Source organism: Phoca vitulina, unplaced genomic scaffold (assembly GCF_004348235.1).
Source record: "Phoca vitulina isolate PV1807 unplaced genomic scaffold, GSC_HSeal_1.0 scaffold1, whole genome shotgun sequence".
NCBI classification, from domain to species: domain Eukaryota; kingdom Metazoa; phylum Chordata; class Mammalia; order Carnivora; family Phocidae; genus Phoca; species Phoca vitulina.
This window is the reverse complement of record NW_022589704.1, coordinates 58,861,433-58,889,198: the sequence shown is the minus strand read 5'-3', so window position 1 is coordinate 58,889,198 and position 27,766 is coordinate 58,861,433. Positions and strand designations below refer to the sequence as shown.

Sequence of the window (27,766 nt, the reverse complement as noted above, 5' to 3'; positions counted from 1 at the left end):
TCTCTCACAAATTGGATAATTTATATTGTTCTATCTACGAGTTCACTGATAACATTTTGTTACCTTTTTCCTAATCTGCTGTTAGATCATCCAGTGAATTTTCAGATTTTTTTATTTAGTTTTGGAATTTCCAGTTGGTTCTTTTTTTTTTTTTTTTTTTAAAGATTATTTATTTATTTATTTATTTGAGAGAGAGAGAATGAGAGACAGAGAGCACGAGAGGGAAGAGGATCAGAGGGAGAAGCAGACTCCCCGCTGAGCAGGGAGCCCGATGTGGGACTCGATCCCGGGACTCCAGGATCATGACCTGAGCTGAAGGCAGTCGCTTAACCAACTGAGCCACCCAGGCACCCCAGTTGGTTCTTTTTTTTTATAATTTCTCCTTCTCCACTGAAATTTCTTTTATATCCTTTAGCATAGTTATAATAACTGCTTTAAAAATCCTTTTGTGCTAATTCCAGTATCTGCATCATCTCAGAGTTGGTCTATATGGATTATCTTTTCTTTTGAGGATGGGTTTTCCTGTTTCTTTGCATATCTAGTAATTTTGGAATGTACCTTGGACATGGTGAGTAACATATTATAGAGATTCCAAATTGTGTCACATACCTTTGAAGAGTATTGATTTGCTGTTTTAGTAGGCAGTTAATTTAATGGAAGTCAAATTCCAAGTTTGTCTTCCCTGTGATGGACAGCAGCAAATATCTGTTTAGTTTTTGTCATCTTAGCTGGGCTACTTGAAGTCTGCTCCACACATGTATAGTATTGGGAGGAGTCAGAAATTTGCTCAGATTGTATGTACTGAGTTTGGGGCTTCCCTTCTGTGGCTATCTTCTTTCTGGGGTTTCCTCACATTTTATAGTTGCTGTCATCTCTAATTTCTCAGCTAGTAAGATGGCAGAGATCTAGCTACCATGTGGAACTGACTGACTGGGTCTCCCCTTAGATAAAAAGCTATAAAACATGAGTAATTTATCAAGAGCCATTCTTCCAAGTGTTATCCTCCTCCCCTACCCCCGCCATTAGCTCTTGCCTGCTCTTGATCACTCTCCAGTGCCTTCAGATAGCTATTGTTTTTTAATATTTTAACCAGAATTTATGACTGTTATCTGTGAGAAGGTTGGTCTGATATGAGTTACTTTTATGACCAAAAGCAGAAGTCTATTATCCCACTTTATAGATGAATTTGAAAGACACATTACATTAAGTACCTTACCCAAGGTCATACAGTTGGTAAATGGCAGGGCTGTGATTTGAATACAGGCAGTTTGGTTCCAGAGTCTTAGGATTTCTTCCAAGGGTAGAATTTAATGGTATGAATTTTCAGGACAATGGCAGGAAGTATAGGAAATACTCTTGGACTTGTGGGACCTTACAGTGTTAATCCCTTATGCACTGGGCCATTCTCAAGAGGTTATTACTCAGTGGATACTTCTCATGTCTTTGGATGTTTACATTATTTTATGTATATGTTTACACACGAGTTGTATTAAAGGATTATGTTGTTCTTGGTTAATATGTTGTCTTTAGTTATGAGAAATCTCATACTTTCAGGATCTTGTGATGTGCTCCTGGGCCATCTTACTTAGAAACTGGTGAGGTTTATCATGTGGTTCTTTTAGTGCTTGAAATAAAGAGAACTTTTGAAGGAAAGTAATATAAACAGTAATATAATGAATGTATAGAAATTATTTATTGAAGAAACTCAGGACCACAATTATGGGGTAGTTGGCTTTTAAAAATGTAAATCTGAGATTAATTTAGCTGATGCAAACCATAGACCTTGGAAGCATAACAATAGGACCAAGCTTGAGTATAACTTGTTTTAGAGTTTCTGCTCCTTCCCCCTTGTTTCCCTTTTCCTCCTCTGGTCTAAGTCAGTTTCAATTAACATTCATAAAATGATTCATTTCATCTTATTCCTCTAACCCTTGATTTTATCTTCACTTTGCATTTTCGAATCTGGCTTGCTTCATGTTGATTTCACCATAGTTTGTAAGCTGATGTGTAGTGATATCTTATTCATGGATGTTACTTTCAAACTAAAGGAAAAGGACTATGTAATTTGCTTTTGGAATTTTCCCGCATCCCACCCCAGTGCTCGGATACCATACTCACGCTGACTGGCCAATAAAGAACAGGCATTCAATTATCGATTGATTGATGGTTCTGAATCCCAGCCAGTCAGTTCTGGGAAGGTGGGCTTATCTTCTGAGTTTAATAAAACTGAGTCCTTGAAGGCCATGATAAAGATTTTGGCTTTCATCCTAAGACTAACCAGAAGCGATGCAGAGTTTTAAGCAGTGGAGTGGCAAGCCCAGATTTAAATTTTTTAAATAATTACTCTGGATGTTTGTGGAGCAGTTCAGTATAACCAAGTTCTAGAGGATAGAAATTAATATAAATGATTAAAGTTTCACCCAGGGATATAATCCAGAGGACCTGATACCCCAGATAGTCTTCAAGCAGAACTCCCAAGTTTATTTCTCTCAACTGCAATGTTGAAGAATGTTGAGAAGCAGAAAGTTAGAGACTGATTTTTTTTTTTTTTTTGGTCAAGGGCCTGGAATGTGAGTATTTTTCATTTCTGAACAGAGACATTTTATTTTTATAATGAAAAATTAAAGCAACGCAAATATCAAGGAATTAGGGAATTGAATATCAAAAAGCTACTAAAAATGGCAAGTCTATATTTTATGCCCATATAGAAATAGATGTCACAATTTATTAATTTAAAAAAAAACAAAATTAAAGATGTAAAATACGTGTTTATAATTATGGAAACAATCGTGTTTTCTCTTAACAAAAATACACAAAAATAAAGACAAAACTTGTTATACTTTATTATCCACCAAATTCTGTTGCTTAACAGCTGTTAAAAAGTTATGCTGCTTAAAATGAGAAAACAAACCTAATATTATTTCAGTAATCATGAAAATCTGGGCTAAAAGCTTTAAGGTACCACTAAGAGAGCAAAATTTTCGAGAGATTAAAAACTTTCATATGAAAATGTACTCTGATGTGTTTCTTCTTCCCAAACATTTGTGGGGATTGAGAAAATTCTAAATGTGTCTTAAAGCAAGGAATTGACACCTCCTGAAATAAATACAGTCTTTGGCTTCTGCTTCAGCTGCTACTTATTGACAGGTTATAACAAGGTTAATAACGATTTGTTGATTGATCCCCCAAATTTTTGTAGATTTTGTGCTTCTTGTATGTAACTTGCTAGATCCTAGCACTCACATTCCTCATTAAAATTCACATTAAAGGATGCATATGTAAAACAATCATGGGTGGAAAAAAAAAGATTTCTCAGAAAAAAAAAGTCAGCAAAAGGTGCACTGCACCGTGGGCAGTAGGTGGGGTATCAAGTTACTCTGTTTTTGTAAACAGTGTCAAGTCTGTATTCTGGGCTGAAAAACTGGCAAATGACAGCTCTCCCTCATATTTCCTGAGGTCATTTGTAGCATTTTAAAGGATAAATCATAAATAGACCTTTGAACTAAGACAGTCTCGCTGGACCTATCCTTTTGCGACTGACTTCCAGTCTCAATGGGATATTGAAGGGGAGGCTCGATAGAATAAACAGTGGAATCCTTGTCCGGGAATGACTGCCTGGCAATTGTTTCATGGAAAACAGGGAGGGGTGGGGGACAACAACCCTGCTCTGTTCACTGGCTCTTTAATTTAGATTACCAATGATAAAGCCGGGGCTCCGGCTAAAGAAAGGTAGGATGCATACGCAGAAACATTAGTGCTAATATGCTGCAGAAAGACAAGATAAATCAGCTCAGCTCTCATACATCACTGAGGGAGAAGCTGATTGCAACTTGACCATGTGCCTGAGTAGTCCCATCAGTGAGAAGAACAGAAACATGGATTAAAAAAAACTAGAATGTACCCTTAGGGCTACTGCCGTGCTGGACCTGGAGGAAGTGTCTGGTGTAAGTTTCAGCTTGTTTTATCCACGTATTTACCAGTGTGTTCCCACGCAGGGAGCTTGTTTCTCTTTCTGGGTTTTCATGAAAGCTTCAAGCATGTTTATTTACAGTCGTAGACTTCATTTTGTATGGATGTAATATCAACCTAATAAAGTTCTTAACAGAGGACAGTTTAGCCCAGTGTTTATCCAGGAGAGAGAGAGACGTGAAAAAGTGATGGTTATCCTTACTGTCTATAGGAAGCCTGTGGGTGAGTTTTGTTTTTTTGTTTTTTGTTTTGTGGGGAGGTGAGGGGTTAGAGAGGTGGATTTTAAACTAAAAACTCAGTTCTTTTGCCATTCACTTAAAAAAAAAATGTATTGGTAACCCAGCATTTCGTTCCTCCTGTGGTCTTTTGTTTTGAAAAACTGTGTTTGAATATGTAAGCCAGACTGCTCGGAACGCATTATATTTTATGACTGGGATGTTTGTATTGTTTCATATCTGTTATTAGACAAAATAATCATAAAGGGTGTTTTCTATGGACCTTTTTATATTCCAAAATTAAATACAGATGGTAATTTCCAGCAGTTTTAAAAATTTGTCAATTATTTAATTTAGCATCACTTAAGCATCTGCACAGGGAGAAAGCTGAGATGGTACAGAAGCTGAATAAGCATTGATTGCTCGTCTGAATTGCATCTTTAAAGTTTTTGCCTCAAATCTCTGATTTCACAGTTTATTTTTACCAAATTAGATTATCATATTTCATTATCAAGACTGCAAATGGGTGGAACTCTCTCAGATATCCTACATTTCCCGTTAAAACAGGGCGTAAAGCGCCTGCTGATTGTTACTCTGAGGGAAATTCTCATGCCGGCTCCCCGGGAAGATGGCTTAAATAATGCATGGGCAAGAGTGAAGCAAGATGGAATTTATGGCCCAGACACTGAGTTCAGGCTTTTGTTCAGAGGAAAGACTACGTAAGTGTGAGCATATAACATACTCCCAGGCTCCAGGGGAAGGGCGTAACTGAATGAAATTAGTGGCCACATGGTGCTGTCCGCATGTTATTCAAAACAAGCCTTAAAACAGTCCACTGAGCCTAAAGTGTGGTTTGAGGAGGGGAGGTAGGGGAAACTGGAAGTGTTAGTGACAAACAGAATCCCCTGACTGAAAATTCCATGGGACAGACACAGGAAGTGAAGGCAGGGTGGCCCTAGAGAGAATGGATGTGTGACTGATGAAAAGCAGCATGGCAGTCTTGTTAGGAAAGAATAAACCTTGACCAAACTGCAGCATTCTATATATTATATCTTCCATCTTGTCCTAATTAGAGGAATATGTCTGCTGAATCCTAATCTCTTTAATTGTTGATAGAGCAGGCATGCGATTTGCTATAAATACACATGAGCATTCATTTCTGAAATAATGGCTGTTGCCAAATATATTAGACCGACAGGAGTGCTGGACTAGGGAAGGCTGTGCTGAATAGTTGAGTTTTGGAGGTAATGGACCAGTTGAGAATCTTTGCACAGCTGGGCCAGCAGCTGCACCCAGTGCTCTGTCAAGTTTGGCCTCCAATTTCCTTGAACTTGTCCTTGTTTGCCAAAATGATGAACATAGCAAGAGCTCGTTTCAGATGAGCCTGCCACGAGCAAAAAAGACCCTTTCCAAGGAGTCTTTGTCAAGGTATGTAGTCAACAGCAGCAGTGGCCAAATGAGGTATTGATTAGGGAATGGGAAGTTTGAATGGTCATAAAAACAAAAAGCAAAGGAGAAGTGGTAGAATGAGGTAAACTGGCAGAAGACCAGAGTACATTAAAAGGCTGCATTGGGTCATCACTGCCCTAACTAAAGGACATATGGAAAAATCCCATAATAATATCCAGCAATAATTATCATGTAGTTAGGAAAAAATAAATAGGCCTGTGGGTTGGAAGGCAGCCCAGTAATCTCAACGCCTTTTTTCCTAACATTGTATTGTTCTGATATTCCTTGGGACCGGGTCAAGAGGAAGTGTCATAGAGAGCATTTTATATTAAGAAGCATCCAGTGACTAAATAATGCGATTAGTGGCAAGCCAAAATAAGAGTAGCAAGGACTCTCCTTCCATTTCTTGGTCCTGGCTTGAGCAAGTATTTATTTAGCATGTGCTATGTATCTAGCGTGTTCTAGATACATACTCTAACCAAGTAGATTATAAACTCTTTGAGAGCAGACTAGTGGATTATACTTCTCTTGTATAAAGCCCATTTCTTGAAAACCATTGCCTTGATATGGTAATAATTGCAAGTCTGTCTACTTCCTTGACTTTGAAGAGATTAAATATCAAATCTTTGCCATGCAAATGCTTTATTTTCCTGCTCCAACAAAGATGACTCTCCTCTCTTCAGATTTGAGAGCTAGTGACTTGAGCACTTACAAGATAGGTGATTTGGGACAAAATACTTAACCTCTGGGAGCATCTGTTTCCTCATATGTGAAATGAAGAAAGTAACACTCATCATGCAGGACTGTGAGGAGGAGAGGTGCCTAGTGCAGAGGCCCTGCTCTCCTCCTTCACAGGGTATAAGCAGGACAAGTTACCGTATGGACTGAGTGCCTGCTGGATGTGGAGGTGGGCATGGGGAGAGAATGAGGAGGGCAGCAGGAAAGCTGGCTAGGAGTCTGTAACAGAACCTTTGATGAGAATATGACCTGAGGCAGGATGGTGCCAGTGGAAACACCGAGAAAAAGGATGAATCTGAAATATGTTTTAAAGGGAAGCTGATTATATTAAAGTAGGGTGGAAATAACCATGGTGCTGAGGGAAAAGATTATGGGTTTGTGATAATGGCAAGGTTGGGTGTGTGTGCGTGTGCATGTGTGCTTGTGTGTGTGTGTGTGTGTGTGGTATTTGTTTGTTCTCCAAACCCAAAAAGCTGAAACAATACAGTTCTTCAGGGACTTATAAACCAAGAAAACATAAGAAGAGAGAAGAGGAAATTGGAGTGCCTAGTTAACTTATGTAAAGGGAAAGAAAAAAAAATCAATAATAAACCAATAATATAGGACTATTGCTGACAATAGAGTGAGAATTCAAAAGAATTGCTTAAAATGGCAAATCTATGTTTGGAGTTTTTCCCAGACAAGACCCACAATCATCAAATAATAAGGATCTTCTGCAATCTTGGAACTTATTTAAGTTTTCCTGAGTTAAAAAAATGCCACCGAGAGGATACAAATAGTGTCAGGGTTGGGAAGAAAAAGAGCATGAGGAATGGAAATTCTCAAAATAGCTTGGTTCTAAAGAGGAGATGGAAGCCAAAAAGATAGCTGGTTGACCTTTCAGAACTTAACCATTCATTATGACTTGTCAGAAAGTGTCAGAAAGTATGACAACTGTTATTTCTTAAATAATTTATTGTGATTTTTCAGGAAATTCAAGCAGGAATCAAAACTACGCCAAACCAATTGTTGTGGACTGGCAAATAGGTTGTGGTCCAAATGCTCATTTGCAAATCCTTTATCGGAACAATGTTGTAAACGTCTTTGGGTTACTTTTCAAAAGTCTACACAACTCATCCTATAGTAGAAGTCCTGTACATTTGCAATAAAAAATTGATAGCAAAAAGACTTTATGTTAATAATTAAAACACAAGCAATACCATAAGAATGGAAAATGTTTTGAATGCCAGTAATTGGGGAAGTGCATCTTAATTACAAGATGGTATGGGATGTGGCTATTTTTTTTTTAATTTTATTTATTTGAGAGAGAGAGTGAGAAAGAGAGAGCACAAGAGGGGATAGGGTCAGAGGGAGAAGCAGACTCCCTGCCGAGCAGGGAGCCTGATGCGGGGCTTGATCTCAGGACCCTGGGATCATGACCTGAGCCGAAGGCAGTCACTTAACCAACTGAGCCATCCAGGCACCTGGGATGTGGCTATCTTAAAACTTATGTCCACTTTCACTGGCTTTAAGAGACTTTGATTTCTTCAATTTTGAAGTGTAGGGATTTTCTTGTCCTGGTTTCATGAATTTTGCCTTTAATAATACCTGCCACGATCAGGATTGTTTTCACCCATTGAAAAAATAAGGGGAATGAAGATGAAATAAAAAGGGGGGAAGGAAAGAAGGATGTACCTAAGGTAGATGGGACAAAAGTTTAAAGAAAGAGGAGAAAGAGCAGGTTTGAAGAATGGGTGAGAATGATATTGCATGAAGGGAAATTAAGGGAGTTCTGACATTGAGAAGAGTAGAGAAGAGTGTGTGAGAATGCGCTTGTCGCTCTTAAGGAGTAAAAAATAAGGGAGACCACTGGGCCTAATAGCTTGCTGGATAAGCCACCAGGGGGTGCTTAAGACTCAGAGAAGTTCTTTTTGAGTAGGTGATGCCACTCATGTGACTGGTAGACCTGAGGATAGGAACCTTTGGTCCCCTTAAGCTTCCCCTTTTAACCACCTCTTGTCAATGCCTTCCCTATTCAGTGTGGATACCATGGACTTCGTTTCAACCACCCTCTTAGCAATATTTTCAGTTCTCCCATTCATCCATTCAATAGAGATGTATTGAGTGATTCCTATTTGTCAGGCATTGTAGTTTAGGTACTTAGAAATGAACAAAACAGATCTGTGCCAGCCCTTGGTGCCTACCAGGCCAAATAAATACCATTCCTTAATCATTGCAGTTGTGTGCTTTCTCCTGCCTACCAGACTGCCAAGCACTGCTTGAGAAAATCATACCACTGTCCAGATTGATGCTGTGATACATTTATGACCTCCAATCTCAATTGGATCCCTCAGTATAGCTCAGTGATCCTTATATGTTTTCCTAATATATTACTGACATTCTCTCCAACACCTGTTTGAAGACTTTTCAACTTTTCTCCAGTCTTTGACCAAACCACCTCAGTAAATAGCCTCACATCTCAGCATGCAGGATTTCAACTTCCTGCCACCAGATCAATTACCTGCATAACCCAAATGAAACCAATTGACTTGAAGACTGTTCAGCATGGTGAAAGTCAAATCTGACTCCAGAAAGCCTTGGAAGACAATGGAGATCTTTACTGAAAGTTTGTTGAAGAGTCAACCAAGACCAAACGGGAACTAATCCCAGAACATATAACCAGATTTCCTAAAAACTGTTTTTATACGTCTTTCTCTCTGAAGTCTGGCTCCTCATGGCAGCTATCAATTTATAGATGATCCCTGACTTAAGGTGGTTTGACTTAATGATTCTGTGACTTTGCAATGATGTGAAAGCAATATGCATTCAGTAGAAACCAAACTTTGAATTGTGAATTTTGATTGTTTCCCAGGCTAGGGATATGTGGTACCACATTCTCTTGTGACGCTGGGCTCCCAGTTGCCATGTGATCACAAGGGTAAATAATCAATACACTTATAGGCATTCTGTGTTTCACTTTCAGTGCAGTAGTCAATAAATTATATGAGATGTTCAACACTTTATTACAAGATAGGCTTTGTGGTAGATGATTTTGCCCAACTGTAAGCTAATGTAAGTGTTCTGAGCACATTTAAGGTAGGCTAAGCTAAGCTATGATGTTCGGTAGATTAGGTGTGTTAAATGCATTTTGACTTACGATATTTTCAACTTCCAGTGGGTTTATTAAGATGTAACCCCATCATAAGCCGAGAAAGATATATATCCTCTTTTTCTGTCCTCCTTCTCTGCCTCCTCCCCTGCCCCCACATTAATTCACCTTATCTTACTCCTGTCTGTCTGATCTCATTCCTTCATAGGTAGAACAAACTAGACTATCTTGGTGTCTGCCATTTTCCTCCCACCCTTAACCTCAGTCGGCACAAGTCCTAGATAGTTCAGCAAGCAAATTATCCTTTTTCTGAGTGAGAGCAAAGCATTGCGAATATTGGTGACTTAATACACACATATTTTTAAATTGTCCATTTGTGTTCATGCGTTCCACCTTTCCCCAGGTTAAAATAGAAGAGGTTTTCCCTCTTCTGATTTCTCCACCTGTGTTCTGCATGTCATTCACCTCCATATTTTTGGGGTGCTTGCTTTATGCATACTTCGCTCTATTTCCTGTATCCTTCACCTTTTCATCTCTAGTAGATCCTTCTCATCAGAGTGTCCAGGGATGCTAGCTGCTCCAATCTTAAAAAAAATAAGACACAACAAAACCTTCATCTTCCCAACATACTCTTTCATCTCCTCTCCTAAGTTTTTCTCCCCTTTTATAGCTAAACTTCTCAAAGAGTTTGTCTGCATTTGTTTGGTCCTTCCTTCCCAAACAGTCCCCGACCCACTATGATTTAAATTCTACCCCAGCCACTTCATGGAAGCCCCTCTAGCTAAAGGCATTCACTGCCTATTTGTTCTGAATGTGAAGAGGATTCTCAGTCCTTAATCTTTCTATAGCATTTGACGCTGTAGATCACCATCTTCTCTGAAATATAGTTTTCCTGTAACTTCTTTGTGCTGTCCTATGTCTTGGTCTCTGTGGGTTTCTTTCTTTACATACTATTAAAATATAGATGATATTCAGGGGCACTGTTCTTTTCTGACTTTGGGAGGAATAGGATGGGAGTTCCATTCATTCCCATGCCTTCTGTTAATATTTACATGCTATTGACTTCTGTGCTTGGGTGACACCCACCCTCACCTCAGGAAGCAAGATACATACTTCTGCTTGGAGATCTCCTCCAAACTAGGGATTTGACCCCAGAATGGGGCATTCAGGAGGTAGGCAATAATTTGCTAAATGACTCTTCTCTCCCAAAACTCATCCCTCAAAGACACCCCACCACCATTATTTTTTCTGTTACATTGATCTCCTTTGGGGGCTGAAACACTAACTCTGAAATCTTCTTACATGCTTTCTTACTCTATTATTTATAGATAAACTTGATAGAATTTGTCCCTTTTATTAAACCAAAGTTTTGGAACTCAAAAGCCTTTTTTGTCCCAAAACTGGTTATTAAAATAAAAAGTGCTTAGACTTTCTGTACTTTGGATTAAAAAAAAAAAAGTCTAGGTAGACACTCAGTTGGTGTCTTTGTTTCCTTCAGGTCTTTTTGTGTCCATGAGGTAATTGAGTGATCCTGAAACAATGTAGGGGGTCAGCAGGGCAGAATGTCAGAGGAGCAATGAGACACAAACTCTTTAATATTTTAACCTACACTGGAAAGAAGGTAAATGAGTTGGTTTTACTTATGGTCTGAGGCGTCATCCAAGAGAAAAGACTTTAGAGCCTAAACATGAAGGTCCATGAAAGTACCCTTTTGCTTATCTAAACAGATTCCTCATCATCTGAAATTGTACCGATATCACTTTATAACCAGAAATGAGTGGATGATTCTAATTTTCAGCACTTTATGAGTAAAATGGATTTACAAGTGAGGACATGGCTACGTGTTGGGTCTTTATAATAAATTATGGTGAAAGAGGACTAAATCGACTGGCCTAGCCCAGCTTCACCCTGATCACATGGGCACAGACTAATGTTCATCCAGGCCAATCTATAAAGGCCAGGGGGTAAATGGTTAAGAAACTTTTTTGAACCTTTGAGCTTCAACTACATTTTGGAAAGGTTTCATGGGACATGGAAGAAGTCTAGTGACTTAGAACAGAAAAATAAATTTGTACACTGCTTATTTAACATTTAAAGCTATTTTATTGAAGAATATAAAGGAAGTGGAGTACCTTTCATAAATTCACATTGTGTCATACCTAAGTTAATCCAAATTTTAACTGTTAATCAATGACTGAGAAACTGGAGAAGGTGGGACATGCTTCAGTTGTTGAGCTCTTATCATCCAGGCATGCGATTGCAATTTGAACAGATTGGAATCAAATGAACAGATTATTGGACCACCTAACAAAACGGGCATCCCAGTAATCAATATCTGAAATAATAAAAGCATGAATTAAATGTTTTTTGATCAATATTATTCACACAACTCATATCCTTAATGATAATGCTTAACTGAAAGAAAGACCTTTGCTTCAAGGTTCATTTGCAATCCTCACGGAACTCTAAATTTGTTTTGACATCCCAGTGCTTCTGGAAAATATGAGTCCTGTATTTCATTTTGTGGAATTAGAGCAGACTGCATAATAACATGCTCTTACATAACACAGACCATCTCTACTTTTTCATTCTAAGTTTTAAAAAGAGAGATGTGGAGGGGCGCCTGGGTGACTCAGTCTGTAAGCCTCCAACTCTTGGTTTCAGATCAGGTGGTGATCTCGTGGGTGGTGAGATCGAACCCCCTATAGAGCCCCACATCGAGCTCTGCGCTCAGCGGGGAGTCTGCTTGACGATTCTCTCCCTCTGCCTGACCCCTCCACCCCATCTCTCTCTAAAATAAATAAATAAATCTTTAAAAATACAAAACAAAACAAACAACAGAAGGAAAAATGTAGGGTTGCAGGCAGAGCAGAGGAACCTCGGGGGACGGGGGGAAGAGCCATGTGTATAATTCTCTCCGGATCATTGTGCTCATATCTTCTTTAAAGGTATGCCTCTCGCACAGAGATCCAGACATTGCAGGCAGCTATTTGTCTGAAGCTGACCCTCCCTGTTAATTTAGAGGACAGAATTAGAGTTCAGCTTCACAATAACTAAGCTTCACCATAACTAAGAACTGAGAGTTCTATAGTTTTTCCTAGCCTAAAAAGAGAATGTAGGAAGGGCTTCGAACTCTTAAAAAATAAATAAATGAAATAAACTAAATTCTAAAATTCAGCATTGGAACAAATATAAGTTTCTATGAAGTCACATTTGGAGTACTGCAGAAGGAGAGGTCCGTGGATGTGGTCTTCTGGAAACACTAGTGTCAGGGCAGGTCTGTCGGCATCCTCAGCTCACTCTGCACACAGAGCTACAAAGACAAGCAACTCATGTCCACCACTTACTGTTTCCAGCAAAATTTAGCAAGGTTGCAGAATGAGTTCTGTAGTATTCAGGCCATCCTAGGCCTCTGGTAAGGATGGTAATTCCTCCAGAGACCTGAACAATGCTATAATCCTTCACGTATGTCATTTTGCCGTGAGAACTAACTGATCTTCCATGGGAGTTTCTGATGTTTGTTCAGAAATCGGAGGGCATGGGGCGCCTGGGTGGCTCAGTTGGTTAAGCGACTGCCTTCGGCTCAGGTCATGATCCTGGAGTCCCGGGATCGAGTCCCGCATCGGGCTCCCGGCTCGGCAGGAAGCCTGCTTCTCCCTTTCCCACTCCCCCTGCTTGTGTTCCCTCTCTCGCTGTCTCTCTCTCTGTCAAATAAATAAATAAAATCTTTAAAAAAATAAATAAATAAATAAATAAATAAAAAAAAAAAAAAAAAGAAATCGGAGGGCAGGTGGCTGGAGAACCATTCTGACAACTCCATACAACAGTTGAGAGCTGGTCCTAAGTTGGAATAAGACAGAGGCGACCTTACACTGCCCCGATCAACTAGAGTTCACAGCATCAAACTAAGATTTTTGATTTATTTTGTCACTTTTGAGACATAACAAGCACTGCAGTCCCCAGCTAATAGTTTTAGCCAACTAATTTCTTGCAGGGAGAAGTTATAGAAGAATATTTGTTCTCTGAGATGTTCCTCAGTCTTGGAGGAGCTGGCTTAGAGGGATTGACACTTTACCCCATGTCCCTTTTGGTTATTCATGTGCTTGTTTCCACTCATGCATTGACTCCTATTGTGTACTGGGCATTATTCTAGGCACAATCTTTAAAGCAGTGAGCAAGAAGATTTATGATGATGGTAAAATGTTCACCCAAGAAAGCCTCTTCAAAAGGCACTTTTATTAGCACAAGAGCTCAGTAGCCTCACTTTTTATTGTCCATAGCTCATGTGGAAAAGGAAAATTTTCTTTGTCTAAGTCACATGAGGTTTGGGGTCCTTTGTTTATAAAATCCCAGGAATGCCTCTTCAACTTGAGGCTATACAAGGACATTTAAGTGACACAACCCAGGTCTCATCTTCACAACTCAGTCTTTAATATGAACAACACTTGAAAGAGCTGAAAGTAACCTACATGAAGAAGTAGAGCTCTTCAGATAATTTTTTCCAGAAGCAGAGGCATCTACTTTTGACCCAACTAAATGCCATGACTCGTAAGTTTTTGCACTCTAGAAAGGCTTGACTTCCTGCAAAGTGTTTGCCAAAAGATGAAAAGTAACACAAAGAAAAACACCCAGTCAAGGGCCTGGCATCTTGTAGGTGCTTAGAAAGTGTTTGTGGTACAGAATCTGAAGCTAACTAAAATCTAAATCGGATGCCAAAGGTGGGGTTACAAAACTGGCTTTCTTCTCCCCTAAGTGAATCTCTAGAATGATTCATTTCCTTTTCTTTAAAACATGAATACTAATCCTCACCTCATGGGATTTTTAGGGGGCAAATAAGATAACACAAGAAAACTCTTCAAAAACTCTAGATTCTATTCAAATAGAAAGTTTACTATGGAAAAAAAACAAAAACAAAGCCCGAGGCCTTGATAAATTCTTATGTATTATGTTCTTGTTAAATAGCAACAAGTTAAAAAGCAAACAACTAATATGTACTATTTTGAGCCTTTCCAATGAAAATATTAAAAATCTTTTTGTTAAAAGTTCTTTTCCTGTGGGTAATTCTATACCTATATATTTTGAGGAAAGTAGGAGGAAATAAAGGAAGTGCAACATCTGGAATAGAGTTAATGCAAGATTTTGTGCATCGAAAATCACAGAAAATTGGTTTCTGATACCTGGATATCTTCACCCAGGTTGCTGTGTAGAGTATGCGGGGCTAGGGAGTGTATTCAAAAGAACCTGACTCAATCTTCAGGTTGTCAGCCCAATTGCTAGGCCATTTGGCCCCTCACCGCATTTGGTGATTTTTATTAAGTTGAACCATACAAAATTCCAGATATTCAACAACCTTGGGCCTACAAAAATGACAATTTCACCTATTCGGCCTAATATCATTTTATTTCTGTTACTGAATGGGGATTCCTTTGTTTATCTGTTCAGTCTGATATAGACATCTAGAGGGCAGGGATTGTGTCCATTGTCTAAATTGAAGTCTAGATGCCTGAGCTCAGACAATGTAAGATATGAAAAGAATGCGTAAAAATGTCTTTTCCTATGAGCCACACGTACCATTTCTGGCACCCTTCATGGTGACAGTGCAATGGAAATCATAGGTGCTTCATCACTGGGGACGCCCTGGAGGTGAGCTCCTCTCTCCCGGCGAATGTTCAGCTCAAACTAGGAGCCATCCCGGCCGCTCTGGTACTGCGGATGCTGCACCAGCCCAGAGTCCCCTCCTCCTTCCTATGCCCACTTCCTTCCTTCCTAGCCTCACCGTGCCGTCTCTGCTGCTTTTGCCTAAAGCTTACCCAATTAGTAACCAATGCACTGCTTTTTAAGCCTTTTTTTATGGTATCCCGGAGAATGGCAACCCATAGTAGGAATGCATTTTGCATCATGGCCCTGTACGCTACGCTGTATTACAAATGTATGTAGCTGATGTATCTATATCTAATATTTCTTGTACACATGTTACCAAGCCAATTCCCAGTTTTGAGAAGCTGTCCAGCTTGTCTGTTTTGAAATGAGGGTCCAATTAAACTTGTGGAGACTTTAAAGCTTCATGGGAGAGAGAAAAAAATGCCAGCTCAATCTTTAAGCTTTTTATCCCCCTTAAGCAGCTGTGGTCTGTATCGGTTTATGTCAGGATTTGTTTTCCTATTCCTGTTTTTGAGAGGCCACAACCTTGCAGATGAGCCCTAAGATGGGGCTGTGGCTTCAGTAACAAAGTCCTGAAACCCATATAATTAATTCTAGATGGCAGTGGCTCATTTCAGTTGCCGTGGAATGTTTTAGAATGACCGGGAATATCACCAGCAATCTGCTTCTATATGCATGGATATAGCCAGGTGAGGTTATTTATCTTTATGCCTGTTTCTTAATCTAAAATGACTTTATGATTTTAGCCTATCTATAAGTTGAGATTTAAGTTTATAAAAATCCTATGGAAAGCTATCTAACTGTATACTAAGGATTATGCTATTTGGATGAGCAGCTTGGGAATATTTAGGTTTTGATCCAAACCTTTGAAATGTTCTTAAAGAGCCATAGCACTATTAGGTCAGTTTAAAAATTTGGTATAAAACTTGTATATTTATGTCTATTAGAGAAAATAAACACCACTTGCTTACCTCAGGGTTCTGATAATTTACTTAAATGTGGCTTGGCCAGTGGCCCACTGCTTTTAATTCACAGAAAGTCATATATATTTTCTTGGGGGCGGGGAGAAAAGAGGCAGTTACTTCTCCCTATACAGTTCCATCATTATCAAACTAGGTGATCGTATCTGAAACCCTGCTAATTTGCAGGAATGAGAGACACGAATAAGACTTTTCATATTTGGGTGACTTCAGAATGGATTCGGAATGTTGCTCAAAAGGGAAACTTGTGAATTCACTTGCCTTCCACTTGTCCTGATTTTTGAGGTGTCGAGGCTCTTGGCAGACTGTTTTGATGAGTATTGGCATGCTGTCTACCAGTGAGAGAGCTGACTCAAGTGAAATGTGGCAGTCATTGGAAATTTCTTTTTAAGAACTTGGAGAAATGCCTCGCAGAGTTCAGGGTTAGATGGAGTGTAGTGGAGGGCAAGGCACAAAATCTAGATGATTTATCTCAGCTTCTGACCCATTTTATATCCTTGAGTAAATCACTTAACTCTTCTGTGCCTGGGCTTTCGCTTGTAAAATAGAAATAAGGTCCCCATTTCCTAGACCTCATTTGAAGGGATATTATACATTTTGACAAAAGGAGGAAACCAATTGCTTTTGGCACCAAAGGAAATTCTAAAGGAGAGTTGCAACAATATTTGGAGATGATAGCTTTATTGAGATAAGCTAATGACCATCCAAGGCAAATATATATTAAAACCAGGGTAAGTCCTTCAGATCCAAAAAAACATTCATTGGGAAGTTACTATATTCCACACACTTTCCCATTTACTCTTCCATGGTTGTTTAATCCTCCCAGCAGTGCTGGGTGGCAGTTGGTTACTGTCCTATTTATGGCTTTATGAATAAAGAAAGTGAGACTTAGGGAAGTTAACCAACCTTTTTGAGCCACACAGCGGGAAGTAGCAGAGCTCAGGATAGGCCTTCTGGTGCCGGGTCCTTCTCGTGGCATACCACCAGCCTTGCACGTGACATTGAAAGACAACAGAACTAAAAATAAATCTAAAATTCGATTTCTAAGAAAACCGGGTAATTAAAATATCTGTATTTAGTCTCTAAATTGTATCTCAGTTTCCACATTTTTGTCCTTCTCTCCTGGACAACTATTTCTCTTTAAATTGTAGATAATCAAATTGTTTCAACTTTATTGTTTCTACCAAATACATTTGTCAATTGCTAGTGATTTTGAACAGTACTTCTAGCCCCTGTTAATAAAACTCTTCAGAGGCATACATGTGCAAGACTTATCATTCTTTTTTAAAATATATGGCTGAATCAGGGAAATCCAAATCAAAACCACACTGAGATACCACCTTACACCAGTTAGAATGGCAAAAATGGACAGGGAAAGAAACAACAAATGTTGGAGAGGTTGTGGAGAAAGGGGAACCCTCTTACACTGTTGGTGGGAATGCAAGTTGGTACAGCCACTTTGGAAAACAGTGTGGAGGTTCCTCAAAAATTTAAAAATAGAGCTGCCCTATGACCCAGCAATTGCACTTCTGGGTATTTACCCCAAAGACACAGATGTAGTGAAAAGAAGGGCCATATGCACCCCAATGTTCATAGCAGCAATGTGTGCAATAGCCAAACTATGGAAAGAGCCGAGATGCCCTTCAACAGATGAATGGATAAAGAAGATGTGGTCCATATATACAATGGAATATTACTCAGCCATCAGAAAAGATGAATACCCAACTTTTACATCAACATGGATGGGACTGGAGGAGATTATGCTAAGCGAAATAAGTCAAGCAGAGAAAGTCAATTATCATATGGTTTCACTTATTTGTGGAACATAAGGAATAGCATGGAGGACATTAGGAGAAGGAAGGGAAAAATGGGGGGGGGGGAATTGGAGGGAGAGATGAACCATGAGAGACTATGGACCTGAGAAACAAACAGGGTTCTAGAGGGGAGGGGGAAGGGGGGATTGGTTAGCCCGGTGATGGGTATTAAGGAGGGCACGTACTGCATGGAGCACTGGGTGTTATACGAAAACAATGGATCGTGAATCACTACATCAAAAACTAATGATGTATTGTATGGTGACTAACATAATATAATAAAATTAAAAACTACAAAAAATAAAAAAATAAAATAAATAAATAAATAAAATAAAATAAAATATATGGCTGACTGGCTTCTGTTGAGTAATCTTAGCAGCATTGTTATACCTGTCTTTATAATTTACAACTGTTAGGTTAAGGAAATTTCTAAGCCAACTGGATGGACTGCCAGTTGCCAAGCCCTGGTTGTATATTTTTATGATGTATGACTTAATACTTCTGGGGGTTCTGTTGCAATCGTACTGTCCTGCACAAGCATATAAAATCTGTTGTTTAACCAAATGTGCCCTTCCTTTGCCATGAATTAGGTATCATGTTTTTGAAATCTTGTCCAAGGCGATGAAAAGCCGAGCAAATACTTGCTTTTCTTTCCAGTTTCCCAAGCAGCAGCGGCATTGCAAACCCCATCTCACTTAGGCTCTCTTTGTCTACGAACAGTTCAGACTGACTGGAACACATTTATTGAATGCCCATTACTTGGGTGCATTAGTCAAATGCAATTGATTGTTATAATACACCACCAGCTCAGGGGAGGTAATGGGGCTCTTTAATTGAAGATGCTACTTTAGAGGACAGAGTGTAAATCATTGAATACAAAATCCAATGATTTTTTCACAGTAAATACAATGTGTCTATGATTGCATTCTCAGTACAGCCAGACAAAAGAGGGATGGCTGATATTCAAGACTAGGCATTCGGAGATTCCTAAGAACCTTTTCTAAGATTCATCCTATTTTCATCTTGTCTTGAAATATTCTTATGTTTCCTACTGAAACCTTGGTTCAGAGGAATGGCACTATGTATATGCATACATGCACATTTAAGATTACAATTAAAATGTAAGAGAATTTATTAGAGAATACTTTGGAAGCCAAGACATCTCAACCGTCTTCCATTCATTACAACCTTGGCATAGTCTTAGGACCATATTTTTAGAAAATATCGGAGCAGTTCCAAGTCTTTCCTCCTTGGCCCTTCAGCTGCTACCTTTCTTTCCTAATCCAACAATTACACAGAATCATTTAGCACAAACTAAAGATATATACAAGAGCAGTGATTTAAATAAAGATTTCCTTGCTGCCATTGAGTTTAAAGAAAATAGTTTAGGGGCTCCTGGGTGGCTCAGTGGGTTAAGTGTCTGCATTCAGCTCAGGTCATGATCCCAGGGTGCTGGGATGGAGCCCCATGTCAGGCTCCCTGCTCAGTGGAGAGTCTGCTTCTCCTTCTCCCTCTCCTCCTCCCCGCTGCTGTTCTGCCTCACACACACAGAGAAAGAGCTTGAGCGGGGAGGGGGGAGGCAGAGGGAGAAGCAGACTCCCCGCTAAGCAGGGAGCCTGATGTGGGGCTCGATCCCAGGATCCCAAGATCATGACCTGAGCCAAATGCAGATGCTTTAACTGACTGAGCCACCCAGGCACCAAATAAACAAATCTGAAAGAAAGAAAAGAAAGAAAGAGAGAGGGAGGGAGGGAGGGAGGGAGGGAGGGAGGAAGGAAGGAAGGAAGGAAGGAAGGAAGGAAAAAAAAAGAATTTAAAGACTTGGAAGACAAGCCACTCCCTACTCCAGCCAAACCTTTTTCTTCCAAGCTTCTTTTTATACCTTGTGGGACTGTGGCACCAACTAGACCCAACCCCCTCGCACACTCGGGACTGACCTCTCAGAGTGAAGACCTCTCTCTTCTGCCATTCCTGCCTGCACCCTGGAAAACACCCAGCCAAGGGCTGGTCTGAAGCTCTTCCTTAACTGCTTTTAAGACCCTGGAGAGCATTAGGTATGAGGGACTGTCTGTCTTGGGAGAGCAGTGAATCTCCTAACTATTGAAAAGATAGTGCTGTGTGATTCCAAACATACTAAAAGCCAGCAATGTGAACAGGTCCTCATTATTTTTTGTTCTCTTGCTCTAAGATGATTCCTAAGAATAGAGGCAAATAGACTAAGAAACCTTGTCTGTGACCCCTCCGTGACTCAGCCAGCATTACAAATTGGCTGTGGGAGTTGGGCTTTGAATCTGTTAGAACAAATTACTGAAGTTGGTGCTCTTTGCATTAGAATCTGCACTTCCCATGAATTAATTCTGCACCCACCTTGTGTGAAAAACAAAGCATAAAGTTAGAGAGCCTGCAGCACATAGCTCGAGATGGAGAGGTGGTGACGCTGGGGCTCGTTTTCCTCTGTCCCTTTTGTCTAGGTCCCTCCTTCCCAGTCTCCCCTGCTCATTTTCTTTTCTCTTTGTCCTGCTCTCCCGCAAGGTGATGATGAATGGCTGCTGATGTGCCCATTCACGTTCTCATCTCTCCCTTCCCTCCAGACATTCTCATGTCCATGTGAGGTTGGACCCAGAAGGATTCAGTGTGTGCCAGCTGCAGGACACCTATTTCTAATTTGTTCATTTCCGGGAAGGACTAAAACCACAGCTGGGGTACATGTCGACTTTCCGTCCTTTAACTTTTTTACAATGAGAATGTATTATTTGTGAAATTCATTAAACATGTATAAAAATAGGAAAGTTGCAACCAAGTTTTCTGGGAAGAACACACTGAATTGCTTCCCAAAGAGACTGTTCAGGAAACCAAAGGTGGGCGTAATGGAAGTTTTTCTTTTTTTATTTTGGTAGTGGTTGGTCTATTTATATGATGAATCAGGAGAGGTTTTTTTCCATACTTTTCGGGAAACATACCTGCTTAGGCTGCAGATGAAGCAGGAATTGTACCTCGCTGGCCAAGGCAGCCACTTACCTGCAGATTGAAGAGAGTGGGGGGAATCTCATGCCCACTTGTTGACTGGACTCAGAGAGTCCATCATTAAAGATGCGTAAACGTAACGTGTTACTCAGGTCCTACTGACCACATCCCTTCCCTGCTGCCTCCAGAGGTTTGGTGGACTTAGAGCTCAGGGTAGCTTAGGGAGGCTCAGGGATCAGGGCTATTCTTAGTTTCATGAGATCGTGTGCTCTATAAAAAGCGCTTCTCTAGGCTCCCAACCACCAGGCATGGCACTGCATCTTCCTTGACACCACGGTTACCTTCCATAAATGCAGGTTTTACGGTAATTAATTGTTTATGTGTCAGTCTCCCTTTCCTGTTAGCTCGTTCAGGGCGGGAGTTGTGTTTTGTTCATCTCTGTATCTCCAACAGCAATACAGTGCCTGACAGTTGATGCGCAAGATATGACTATTGAATGAATGATGTAAGGTCTGAACTTCAAACAACTGATTTATAAATGAACTTTGGAGAACTGGGGTTTTCCTGTGGTTGGATAGAAGGGAAAGGCCTAGGAACACAACAGTTAAAAACTGGTGCAGTTATATCCAGATGGCTAATTGGTTCAGTGTTTTGGCTTTGGAACGAACAGCCGATGTTCAAATCCCGGCACCTCTGTTTACTGGCTGATGACTTGAGCAAGTTCCTTAACCTCCCTCTTCCTCAGTTCCCTCATCCGTAAAATGCAGATACCAAAATTATCTACCTCCTGGTCTGGTTGTCAGGATTCAGTGAGACAATGCAAACCTCAGACAGCAGGGCACACAGACAAGTTCATTCATTGTTCATTCTTAGCAATTGTTATTATCCAGAACCTTTAAAATATGAGTCATTCTAGTTGGTCAAGTTTTCTGAATACCCCTTTAAACACCAAAGTGTTTCTTATCGGACTAATTTTGAGATAGAGCTTTTAAAAATGGCTTCTTTTTCCTGAAACAATATAATGAATATCTTAATCTTTAACTCAGGAGTATTATCACAAGCAATCATTATTGTCCTGCACTTGACACAGAAATACTGCCCCAGCGTGTAGGCGTGTGTGCGGTTGACAGGCTTTCCAGCTTCTCTGCGTCTTGCATTCTTCTGTCTGACCTTCCGGAATAGTCAGCTGACTACTCTCAATGGCTTGCTTTTACTACCTTCTCTCACCTTTAGAATTTTTCTTGTCTAACATGCTATACTCTTGGGAATCAGACAACCAAGCACGTTTTAATTGTATATAAAATAAGAGTGACTTGATGAGGCTCTCAGTGAGCTCTCTAATGAATAAAAGTGAGTGATTTTTGCAGTTTCCATACTGGTTATCTCCTATTTGCCATCAATATTCCATATATTTATGACAGATGAAGTCTTACCATACATGAAAGTTTGTGTTCTATCTTCTCTTCTACAGTTGTTGTTTTTTAAAGATTTTATTTATTTATTTTAGAGCGAGAGCGAGTGGGGGGAGGGGCAGAAGGAGAGGGAGAAAAATCTCAAGCAGACTCTGTGCTGAGCGTGGAGCCTGACATGGGGCTCGATCTCACGACCCCGAGATCATGACCTGAGCCAAAATCAGAGTTGGGCGCTTAACTGACTGAGCCACACAGGCTTCTGTTTTCTGTTCTACAGTTTTTACTGGAACTCAACATAATGCCCTTGGGCTGGGCTAGAGCTTTTAGCACATCTCCTAAAGAGAAAGAAGCAGCCTGTGCTACCGGGTTCAAGTCCTAGATCAGCTACTTGATTTCTTTAAGACTGACTCTCAGTTGTCAGTAGGGCTTAATGAGATAGCACTTTCACTTATGTTAATATATACTTTGTTACTGTAAAGTGCTAAAATTGTATTATTAGCGTTAGTGGTACTCCACCATGTTTGCAGTTTTGTTTATTGTATTTCCATGGATCTGGAATGAGAGAGAATACTATATATGCCTCATCAGAGAAATTCATCAGCGGCCTTTAAATGAAGTAACTTCCTTTAAAACATGAAATAAAACCACTGTGAAGCTCCTGTCTGATGGATGACGGAGGAAGGTGGGGGAATGTGTAATGAAAACGCCACCCTGTGGTGTTCAGTAGGCAAGAAGCGGGGGAGAAATCCCTTTTTCTAACAGATTTTGCCTGTAAGCTCTTTTGTACATGCAGCTGGGAAAGTGTTAAAATACGTATGTGGCGTGTTTATGGATTTTAATCAGGAGCTGTTGATAATTAAATAGATCTAATAATTTTTTCTAAATTTATATTTAACTTCTCAAATTAAATTTATTAAGCTTATTTCTGGACTAACCTGTCCTGGTGTGCACAGTCTGAAATGCTTAGAAGATTATTTAGCTAATGTTCTCTTTCTCAATTTTGAATTTGTTTTGCTGACACTTTTCTCTCTCTCTCTCTCCTATATTCACTTCCTAATCTATTTAAACCTCTATGAGTATCCACCTGAAATGAATTCCTCTTTGCAGTCCTGTGTCCTTTGGGGCTAGCTAACCCTGTGGTTGCTTCAGTATGGACCCACTTTTGCCTTTATTATACAGTTCATGGGACCCACTCAGGGCCTGTTTTACTCTGTTGTTTAATAGAGTGCAGGAACTTTAAAGAGAGGTCTAGGACTAAAATTCATGTATCTGAAAGACAAAGAAGCTTAATTTAAACCACAAAGAATTTCAAAATGTACTATGAGAAGCCACTGGAGGAGGAGGGGGGAGTCCATGGGCTGTGAGGGAAGCATATGGAATTCAGAATCTCAAGGTCTGCACTTATATCTTGGTCCTGCAATTTATAACTGTGTGAGTCACTTCAGCTCAGAGACTCAGTTTCTTCGTTGGTGAATGTAGGGATAGTATCTGTTCTATCTGTATTGTAAGGCTGAGTAGAGTTTAAGTGAGCTGCAACACCATTGTTAGGAAGACATATGCTAGATCCAAGAATTCTGAAATGCTGGCTACTTGGAGCATCGGGCCATTTTCCTACTTTTAATTGCTTCAAGTCAAATGATTGCACTTACCCATGTTATATTATTAAATTTTAACTTCTGATCGTCCACTGATTTGGAAGGATGGAGAGGGGCAGGGAAGCAGATGACCAGGCACGTGGTGAGACATCAGGCCTAGGCTTGTTTTAAAGCAGTGAGTTTTGGGGTGTCTGGGTGGCTCAGTTGGTTAAGCATCTGCCTTCGGCTCAGGTCATGATCCCGGGGTCCTGGGATCAAGCCCCACATTGGGCTCCCTGCTCAGCAGGAAGCCTGTTTCTCCCTCTCTCTCCCTCTCCCACTTCCCCTGCTTGTGTTCCCTCTCTTACTGTCTCTCTCTCTCTGTCAAATAAATAAATAAAATCTTAAAAAAAAAAAAAAACAGTGAGTTTTATATGTATAAAAAAGAAGCTACCCCAGCTTCAAGGACCTTAAGGCCACATCCTTTCTGCTAAGAGGTCAAAAACATTCAAATCAGAGATGGAGGAAGACTCTTTAAGAGAAAGATCAGCTCTTTGGTCAGACATGTGATAGAAGAAGGAAAATAGGGCCTGTCATGAAGAAAAAGTCTACTGGGTAAATACCTGATAAAGTTTTTACCCAGAAGATGTTCTTACTCTCCTAGAAGATGTCTTTGGAAAAGGTGGGTTTGGTTGGAAGCCTACTCCAGTTAGCAGTGTCTAAGGGAGGACTTTAGCCACAGAATCAATGCACTCATGGTTCTCAGGACCACAGAAAGCCCAACCCAAATCTAACTTTAGGCAGTGTAAAAATGAGATGCAAAATATGGTGTGGAAGAAGGCCAGGGTATCCAGTCCTTCCTTAACTTGTCTTTAGGATAGTGAAAAAACAAGCCATGTCTAAGAGTCAGTTTTGAGTAGAGAAGGGTAGTGATATATATCGTCAGTGAAATAATTGGACACATGGTGTTGGGACAACAGCTGGTCCCAGACCAATTTTTGTCTTCATCGATTAGGCATCTTCTAGTAACTAAACTGCTACCACAGCAATTTTGTTACAACAGTGACCTGTGATCACAGTGTTTAAATTCTACTCTACCCATGTAACTCCACCCCAGGACCAGGGAGCCAGCAGTGAGCTGTTAAAATGTATAAAGCCGTTCCTTGCTGGGAGGCCACTATGATAACAGTGTCTCCAAGTTGGAAGCCATGAAAATGGTTTGGAATATTTTACCTTCAGGTACAAGACCTTAATCTCGTGTTGACCTTGGACTGTAATTTGGATAACTAGCACTTGTATTCCCCATTTGCAGCGGGGAGGTAGATTGGTTAGAAAACCTGTGTTTGCAGTCAGTAGATGGTATTCATGCATTGGAACCTACATTCCTGTCTTGGACTAATGTTTGTCATGTCAATGCTGAGTTTGCCCAGAAGATATGCTTTTTCTTGAAGGAGCTCATCCAAGATCCCTCTGTCTTCCTCATGTCACTGTGTCAAGCAGCACTTTTTTTTTTTTTTAAGATTTTATTTATTTATTTGAGAGAGAGACAGAGAACACAAGCCAGGGAGGAGAGGGAGAAGCAGACTCCCCACCTCCCCAACGTAGAGCTCCATCCCAGGACTCTGGGATCATGACCTGAGCCGAAGGCAGATGCTTAACCAACTGAGCCACCCAGGCGCTCCTAGGCAACATTTTTTTATTCAAGCTTTACCTAGCTGCAGATCCAAAAACTTTCCCCCTTACATAAAAAGTCTACATTTGCATTTGAGCCTTTCCTGGTCCATTCCCACCATACTCCAGGAGCACTTTTCGAAATATGGCAGGGCTGGTGTTCAGCTGGTCCATACCTATAGGCCCTGAAAGAGTTTTTAAGGTCAAGTTCCATTTGGAATGGTCAGTACGTTTGCTGTTTCATTTGTTAAGTATTTTGAATATGGTCCCTGTGATACGGCTTTAATTTTATCAGGTAAAATATATAGCCAACATACTTCAGCTTAGCAGACTTCAGTTTTGTTTTGTTTTGTTTTTAAGATTTTATTTATTTATTTGAGAGAGAGAGAATGAGAGAGAGAGCACATGAGAGGGGGGAGGGTCAGAGGGAGAAGCAGACTCCCTGCCAAGCAGGGAGCCCGATGCGGGACTCGATCCAGGGACTCCAAGATCATGACCTGAGCGGAAGGCTTAGCTTAACCAACTGAGCCACCCAGGTGCCCTAGACTTCAGTTTTTGATAAGAAGGGGGACATTTATTTAGGAAATTTTATGGAATTTGAAAAATCGTTTGTATTTTTCTTGCTTTATCTACTCTCCAGTGAAACTGAACAGTAATTTTGTAGCAAACCCTATTGTTGCCCAATTCCATATACTTTGGCCTATTTCCTAATTCATCTGCAGCGGCAGTGGCCTGTCCCTCTGCACTTGGGCATCGAGCTTCTGTGTCTCTCTACTTCTGTCTGGTGGTTTTCTTTGGTGCTAAGGGATCGTCACAGCCAATGAGCCAACCAAAAATTGTCAGAGATTGATGCCTATGGGTCAACATCCAACAGATGAGGGGTAAAGGTGGGTGGATAAATGCCCCAGCTTCCTCATCCCTCCCCAAGACAATGTTGAGGTGTGTTCTACTCTCTTCCTCGGTGGGTCCCCAGTGGGATGGAGCCCCAGTTACCCTCGGCAGTAATCCACTCATTAATGCACCCATTATCCCCATTACTGGCTTTTCTCTCTTCCCTGCCTCACTTTCCCCACTTTCTTCCATGTGCTTCCTCAGATCACCTCCCAAATACACTCTCTAAACCCAAGACCTTATCTCAGGATCTGCTTTCAGTGGAAGCCAGTCTAAGATACAATTTTTCCCTGCTATACCAGTTCCAGGTTCCAGCTTCTGGCCACCACCATCTCTCAATCTATTAGAAATGCAGATTGATCAAGTCCTGCCTGAGCTCCAAACCCTAAATGGTTTTCCCTTGCCTCAAAATAGAACCCAAGATTGCTGCCGCAGCTTAGCACCCTTGAGTGGCCTGGCTGCTTCTGCACTCAAGCTGCATCTGAGACATACTATGTAAAGTGTTTTCCAGATGCTTCCACCAGAGGTTTCTCTTCATTTCTCATTCCCCGTCGCCTCTTTGTCTCTCCTTCCCTGCACTGCTGTTCCTCCGTCTGGGCTGTTCTTTCCCACTGTCTGGCTTACCCATTCCTTCACACCCTCAGCTTCACAGGAACCTTCTTGGACCTTTCCAGCTTAGTCCAGTCCCTCTAACCTGTCCCTACACTGTGCCACTCCTTCAAGAGCTTTGCATATTTGCAATGATGTGACGTATTTTCGATGATGTATTTAATGTCTTTCTCTAGACTAGGGATCTGCAAACGATTACAGCTTTATTGAACACAGCCACACCCATTTGTTTTCATATTATCTATGGGTACTTTGGGGCTACAATCAGAGAATTGAGTATTTGCAGCAGAGACCATGCAGATCGCCAAAATTCTCAAATATTTGCTCTCTAGATCTTTACAAAAATGTTTGCTGACCCCTCCCCTAGACTATGAACTCTGAGGGTGAAGTCTCTTGCTCATTTTTGTGAGCTGGCACCCAACACAGCTCCTGACAAAAAACAGCCATAAATAAATATTTTTTTTTTACTATGTGACTTGAAACAGTTTCTGCGAATGTTGCTTTTTTCCCTTCCTTATTATTTTGCCCTTCTTTTGTGAATTTTGCATATGCACTGTGACAGTGCTGTTCATAGCAGGTAAAAAGTTCCAGACCTGTAGACGATGATGTAGTTCCACCTTATAGTTCTTTATCAGACAGAAGTCAGATGCCCATCTCCTTTGTAATGTTTACTAGTTTTGTAGGCAATGCTCTTACTAAAGAGATAAAGATTTTACTATCTTTTTTTTTTT

General features: G+C 40.4%; 1 protein-coding gene across 7 annotated transcripts in view; it reads left to right on the top strand.

The window, feature by feature from the left end:
- The window catches only part of RAPGEF4 (Rap guanine nucleotide exchange factor 4), a 285,737-nt gene that overhangs the window by 109,590 nt on the left and 148,381 nt on the right, over positions 1-27,766 (top strand). Inside the window, exon 1 of one of the 7 annotated variants that reach the window (XM_032408036.1) lies at positions 2,762-3,944. The exons of the other annotated variants lie outside the window; for them this stretch is intronic. The gene's annotated coding sequence lies outside the window, so the exon portion shown is untranslated. Of the gene's footprint in view, positions 1-2,761; positions 3,945-27,766 lie in introns of those variants that run through there. 7 annotated transcript variants of the gene reach the window in all.